Genomic DNA, 7404 nt, shown 5'->3' with positions numbered 1-7404 from the left:
GTCGCTGGGTCTCCGTGAAGACGACCCGCCCCGGGCCCCCCCCCCCCACCCCGGCCGTCGCTGCCGCCTCCGCCTCGAGCCCGGCCGCCCCCGTCCCCGCCGCCTCCTTGTCCTCCGGGCCGCGCTCGGGCCTGACGAGACCATGTCCTGACTGAGGCGGAGGCGGAGGCGGAGGCGGCCGCAGCGGGCGCGGGCCCAGGCCCAGGGCGGACGAGGCGCGGAGGAGGGAGGCCGGGACCCAGCAGGCCCGCGGGCCAGCGGGCCGAGCCGCCGCCGCCGCCGCCGCCGCCGCCGCCTCCGCCTCCGCCCCCAGGTACCCGGGCCCGCGGGGAGGGGGCGTGTGCGGGAGGAGCGGGCCCCGCCCGGGCCCGGCTGCGAGTCTGGGGGCGCGTCCGCCCGGGCTGACGGAAGGGGCTTCGCTGCCGGCCTCGGCTCTGGTGGCCCCGGCGCGGGGACCCCCGAGCGTGCGCCGGGCCGGGCGCTTCCCAGGGGGCCTCGTATGCTCAGCGGTGGGCGGTGTTGGGGAGACGGTGTCAACGCCCCCCGCCCGGCCCTGCGGCCAGGCGCCCCCTCGGCGCCCCGCCGGCCTTTGTCCTGGCCGGCCCCCCGGGGCGCGGGTCCCGATGCGGGCCGGAGCCTGGCACTTGGGGCAGCGCTGCGGGCCGGTCCGAGAGCTCTGCCCCCGGCTCCCGGACCGCGGCGTGTCCGTGTGGGGAGCCGCGGTGAGCGGGGCTGCTGCGGGCTGCGCCTTCCCTCCTGGCTCCGTCCGGGCCTCGGCGCTGGGCTTGGAGGCTGCGCTGTTAGTCATTGTTAGAGGGGCGTGTGTCTGCAGGCGGTCTGCTCTCTTCTGCCCGGAAGGCAAGGCTGTCAGTGACCTGGCCATGAGGCCCTTCCGTGTTGGAAAGCCGGCTTGTTCCATTTCTTTTTCACCAGATTTGTTTATTCTTAGCTGTCAGCACTCACTTTTACAAGACTTTGAGTTGTGAATCTCTCCCTCTCTCCCCTCACCATACCATCTGACATAGGCTGTACATGTGTAAGCATATTAAACGTTTCCATATTAGTCATGTTGTGAAAGAAGAATCAGAACAAAAGGGAAAAACCATGAGTAGGAAAAAAAAGTGAAAATTGTGCGCTTCCACCTGCGTCCAGATTCCTGAGTTCGTTCTCTGGATGTGGATAGCTTTTTCCACGGTGAGTCTTTTGGGATCGTCTTGGATCTTTGCGTGGCAGAGGAGAGCTAAGTCTATCATAGGTGGTCATTGCACAATGTAGCTGTTTCTGTTACAACGTTATCCTGCTTCTGTGCACTTCACTCAGCCCTGCCTTCATATAAGTCTTTTTTTTTTTAAGCAATCGGGGTTAAGTAACTTGCTCAAGGTTACACGGCCAGGTGTTTCTGGGTGGGTGCTGAGTGTCTGAGCCCGGGATTCGATCTCCAGGTCGTTCTGACACTGGAGCCGGTGCTCTTACTCGCTGTGCTACCTGGCCGCCCCGTTCATATAAGTCTTAGCAGGTTTTTCTGAAATGGACCTGCTCCTCATTTCTTATGGAACAGCAGTATTCCATTATATTCATATAACACAACTTGTTTAGTTATCCCCTCAATTTCCAGTTCTTTGCTACCACAGAAAGACCTGCTATAAATATTTTTGTACATGTGGGTCCTTTTCCGTTTTTATGATCTCTTTGGGGCATAGGCCTAGAGGTGGTATTACTGGATCAAAGGGTATACTCAGTTTTATAGCCCCTTGGGCATAGTTCCATATTGCTCTCTGGAATGGTAGGGATCACAAGTCCACCACCAATGCATTAGTGTTCCAATTTTCCCACATCTTTTCCAGCATTTATCATTCTTCTGTTTTGGAAAGACTTCCTGAACTTCCAAGACTAGCTAAGTTTGCAGAGGCATCTCAGGAGGTTGCATGCCAGGTGATGAATTTTCCTTCTACAACAACACAAAAAGACCAACCAGTTTCTAAACCATAGAGCAATTGTGATCTCTATAGATGAAGGGAGCTCACACACCCACGAAATAATTGATTCTTGCATTACTTACTTTGTTCATAGAGCAGGTGATGTAAGATTATTATTAAAAAGAAAAAAAAAAGGCAGTTAAGTTGACTGTCATTAATTAAAGCTAGAAAAAATTCATGATTATGCTTTTGATGCTCGGAAGTAGGTTTGAATGGTGGATGTTTTACTTGAGTAAAACTATTGTGAATGTCCTATTTATAGCAGGTATAATGATTGAGGCATTTGAATCTAAATTCTGTATTTCCTGGCAAAGTATAGCATAATGTTTAGTTTTAATGAAGTCATTCCTTTGAATTTTAAATTGCAGGATAGCTTAAGTAAATTTAAATTTTTTTTTTTCTTTTTGGAGGAGGGAAGGCAGGGCAGTTGGGGTTAAGGGATTTATCCAAGATCACATGGATTTGAACTCAGGTCCTCCTCATTCCAGGGCCCGTGCTGTATTCACAGCGCCACCTAGGGGCCCCTAAAGCTACATAAATTTAACATGGTAAAGTAGTTTCTCAGCTAGCCTATGAATTAATAATAATAACAATAATAGTTTAACATTTGCATAGTGTTTTAAGGTTTGCGAAGTGCTTCATGTATATGATCTCATTTTATCCTCACAGCAAACTTGGAAGGTGTAGGTGTCATTATTATCTCTTTTATTACAGTTGAGGAAACTGAGGAGAGAGGTTAAGTGACTTGCCCAGAATCATACAGCTAGTGATTGTCTGAGGCAGGATTTGAACTCAGGTCTTCCTGACTCCAAGATCAGCTCTCTATCTACTATGCCACCTAGCTGTCTCAAGTAGGTAAATTAAACTTGGGTTAAAAAAAAGTTTTCCTATCATTTTCATAACCACAGATTCACGGGAACAAAATTAAAAATCTGTTCTTGTGAGAATGTAATTTCACATTTGTATCCATTGGCGATTTAGAAAAATGTTATGTAGTGATAATTCACATAAATAAAAATATAATGGACTGTCATACATTGTTTCCATCTTAGTGTTTTAAAAATGATCCTTCCCAAAGACCTGACAGCTGACCGCTCCTCCTAACGTGAAAAAACAATATTTGTAATAAAATCCCAGGAGACGCCAGTGAGCTATGCCAAGTGACTAAGATCCCAAATGAAGTTTTAAACTTCAAAACCAAAAATAATTTATCTTTCTTGTTCTTTGTTCATATACTGATAGGTTTGTTATTATTTTTATGCAGTTATAGTCAGTGTTGCCATTTTTGTAGTTCTGTTTGTTTTAGTTTTACGCTAATTTGTATGTCTCCATACATTTATTTTTTTTTTATTGCTTTCTTGGTTCTGTTTGCTTGATCTTGTACCAATTCATTTAAGTCTTAACAACTATCTCTACACTGATCATATTCATTGTTAATATTCCATTACATTTATATGCCACATTTTGTGGCTATTTCACTCTATGGCCATCTATTCTATTTCCTTCTTTGCTACATTTATTTTACTGTAAATATTTTCATGTTTATGGAACTTTTTTGTCACTAACCTCCTTGGGATGTATGCCTAGTGGTGGAATCTGGGTGATGGGTTACCCCCCATGACTATAAAAACTTTTCTTTTTTTTTTTTCTTAAGGTTTTATTGCTGCCTTTGGTTTTTATCTGTCATTTCTGGGGATAACATCTCCTTCCTCCTCCTACCTTCAGCTAATGAAGCTTCCTTTGTAACAAAGAAAAATAAGCCAAACAGCAGCTATGGCTTTGAATATCATACTTAACATCTCCTAGTCGCCATTTCTCTATCAGGAGAAGGGAGGAGGTATGTTTCCTTTAATTTTCTGGATAAAATTTTTCATCAGACTTCAGGTCCCTTTTAGGGTATTAGAAAAAAGGTAAAGAGATAGAGGAGAAAAAAACACTGAAAAAAATTGGTTCGTGAGTGAATTTTTATTCCATCATTCCTAGAAATTGCTAAATGATGTTTATTAGAAAAATGTGGTGTTAATGCTGAAAAGCTTTTTTCCTTCACACCTAACAGAATGTTATTAAATTTTTTTTAATGATAACTTTTGTTTTTATATCACTTTCCTTTCCTGATGAATCCCTTCCTCCTATCCAGAGAGCTAAATCTCTTATGACAAGGAATAAAAAAAGAGGAGAAAAAAATAGCAGTTTGGCACAGCTAGTACCTTGATGAAGTCCAAGAGAGGTGCTGTGTTCCATAGTCCCCTGCCTCTGGGTACCCCATGGCTCTGCCCTGGGCCCTCCTCTTTTCTCTCTACATAATCTTTGACTTGGAGACCTCTTCAGCTCTAATGGATTCGGTTATCTCCATACTGATGATTCTCAGATCTACTTATTCAGGCCTGCACTCTCTCCTGACCTCCAACCTCTTCTTTCCCCTTGCCTATTGAATATCTTGAACTGGGTGGCCTGGAGACATCTTAATCTTACTGTGTCTAAAACATAACATTTTTCCACCCAACCCTCCCTTCTTGATTTTCCCATTACTGTTGAGGGCACTACCATCTTCAAAGTCACCCAGGTTTACAACTTAATTGTCACCTCCAATCTCCTGCCAAATCCTTTCATTCTGACTTTACTCATATATATGTCCTTCCCTCTTCTGATGCTGTCACTAGCCTGGGTGCAGGCCCTCGTCACCACACACCTGTACTTTTGGCATAGTCATAGTCCAGTAGCAGCAAGCCTGCTGGTTAGTCTCCAGCCGCTTCAGCCTATGCTCCGCTCAGCTGTCAAATTGATCTTCCTGAAGTGCAGGTCTGACCACATCTGAACTCCACTGGCTCTTTGTCACATCCAGGATCAGATATAAAGTCCTCGATTTGATATTTCAAGCCCTTCACAATCTGATCCCTCTCCTTCTTTCCACTGCTTATGCCCCCCAGGTAATCTTTGATCCAGTTACATGGGGCACCTGGGTGGCACAGTGGATAGAGTGTTGGGTCTGCAGTCAGGAAGACTCATTTTTCTGAGTTATCTGGCATCAGACACTTAGTAGTTGTTTGACCCTGGGCAAGTCACTTACCCCTGTGTGCCTCAATTTTCTCATCTGTAAAATGAAGTTGGAGATGGAAATGGCAAACCACTCCAGGATCTTTGCCAAGAAAACCCCAAATGGGATCATGAAGAGGCAGACCTGACTGAACAAATTCAGCGTGACTTTGGCCTTTTTACTCTTACTTATATTTTACACATTTTCACTGGTTGTCCTTCATGCTTGGAATGATCTCATTCCTCATCTTTGCCTCCTGGCTTCCTTCCCCCCTTTTTTTTTTTTTTTAACAAGATGCTTTTCTGGATTCCCCTTAATTTTAGTGCCTTTTCTCTGTTAGGATCTCCAGTTTATTATGTAATTGCTTTTTGTAATTTTACTTCAACAAACATGAAGTACCCCTATCAGGGGAGCGCCATAGTGGCTGCTGGGGGATACCACCTTTAGGTCAAATTCTCTACCATTATGATCTCTCCTCTTCTTCCCTAACTAGAACCTCCAGCCAGACTAACCTTCTCCAAGTGCAACAGATTTTTTTTTAAACTAACAACAAAAGTAAGCATTTAGGCAAATAGTTGGGAAAAAACCCTAAATTTCAGATAATTTACAACTAGATAAAAAGAATAGAACACAGACTCAAAATATTAACTTTTATTTTTTTCACACCAGTCAGATTTTGTTGTTCTCATCACTGTAAGTGCTGAATCTGCTTGCTGTCACTTGATACAAATCTTGCCTATATATATATATTTTGCTTTTTGGAGGAGGGAAGGCATGGCAATTGTGGTTAAGTGACTTGCCCAAGGTCACATGGCTAGTAAATTGTTAAGTGTCTGAGTCTGGATTTGAACTCAGGTCCTCCTGACTCCAGGGCTGGTGTTCTATTTACTGTGCCACCTAGCCGCCCCATTGCCTATATTTCTTTATAGTTTTTAATTTGTCATATAGTCCGTTAAATTGCTATAGAACTTAACAGTTTTAATTCAGTTTACCAAACATGAGGTACTTAGTGGGTATCAAATGCTTTAACTTCTATATTTCATGATTTCTTCCTGCCTCCTCATCCTTTGCTCACCTTCATCCTTTGACCCTGGACAGGTCCTTTAAGCTTATTTAAGCCTTGTCTATAAAATGAGGAGAATGCTACTTAGTCCCAAAGTCTGTCCCTACAATAAGTATGGAAAGTAGGGGAGTAGAAGTAACTCCCCTATTTTTACAATCTGAGGACATAAAGGGGTGGAGAGATGACGTGACTGGCCAGTGGCCACCAGGCTCCAAAGTGTCACGTCTGGACCTTGTTCCCACTCCCAGATCTGATATGTTTTTCTGATTTTGGAGTTTGATTCTGTTGATATCAGTGAACTTTTATCAGTGTTTGCTGGGTCAGAACACTATGCCAAGAGATTGGGAGAGAGAAAATGTAAGGGACATTTGCTCCACTCTTTTAAAATTGATTTTTTTGTTCTCAACTTCACAAACCAATTACATGGCCATCTCCATCAATGTAGCAAGCAGCACAGACTAAGCAGAGGGCTGTCTCATGCGCAGTTTGCTTTTATTTTTAAAATATAAAACAAATTCAGTCTTTAGCTTTCAATGCTTCCTACTTGTATGTGTTTTGTGGCCTTCTGATCCTCTTCTAGTTATTAAAAAAAATATTTCAGTGACATTTATTATTATTTTTTGCTCCCTAGTCCCTTCTCTCCCTTACCCACCCAAACTCTTTTCCCTGCAGTGGAAGGGGAGAACAAAGACATAAACCAATCACACAGACTGTGACTGAAAAGGTGTGTCATGCCCTGAGTCTTGGGGTCCATCACTTAGCCAGAAGCTGGCTGGAGTTGTCCTGGGTCACTATAGTGATCGAAGTTCTTAAGTCTTTCAAAATTGTTTTTCTTTTAATGTTATTGTGTCAGTTGTTTTCTTGATTCTATATCAGTTTGTAGAGGTCTTCCTATTTTTCTTAGAAAATGTACATTTTATTATATGTGACCGCATAATAATAATATTTTATTGCATTTGAATATAAGATAATTTGTTTAGCCATGCCTTTAGTAGGTGGGCATCCTCTTAGTTTTCAGTTCTTTGCTACCACAAAAAACCCATGTAAATAATTTGGCACCTTTATATTGTTTTCTTCATTTCTTCTTTGGTCTCCTTCTTGTATAGATGGGCCTAGTAGTTGTATTTCTGAATCAGAGGGGATGTGTAGTTTGGTGACCTTTGGGGCATGGTTCTGGATTGCTTTCCAGAATGGTTGGACCAGTTCCATAGCTTTACTTCGTTATCTCTGTTGTTCAGTTGTGTCTGACTCTCATGATCCCATTTGGGGTTTTCTTGGCAAAGGTACTGGAGTGGTTTGCCATTTCCATCTCCAACTTCATTTTACAGATG

General features: G+C 43.7%; 1 protein-coding gene across 2 annotated transcripts in view; it reads left to right on the top strand.

The window, feature by feature from the left end:
- Positions 1 to 7404, top strand: part of ZRANB1 (zinc finger RANBP2-type containing 1) — an 83501-nt gene that overhangs the window by 15315 nt on the left and 60782 nt on the right. Inside the window, exon 1 of one of the 2 annotated variants that reach the window (XM_069101745.1) lies at positions 254 to 313. The exons of the other annotated variant lie outside the window; for it this stretch is intronic. The gene's annotated coding sequence lies outside the window, so the exon portion shown is untranslated. Of the gene's footprint in view, positions 1 to 253; positions 314 to 7404 lie in introns of those variants that run through there. 2 annotated transcript variants of the gene reach the window in all.

This window comes from Petaurus breviceps, unplaced genomic scaffold (genome assembly GCF_028583685.1).
Source record: "Petaurus breviceps papuanus isolate PSGF00001 unplaced genomic scaffold, PetGlider_PUasm1.0 490, whole genome shotgun sequence".
Taxonomy (NCBI): domain Eukaryota; kingdom Metazoa; phylum Chordata; class Mammalia; order Diprotodontia; family Petauridae; genus Petaurus; species Petaurus breviceps.
This window is presented reverse-complemented; position numbering and strand designations above follow the sequence as displayed.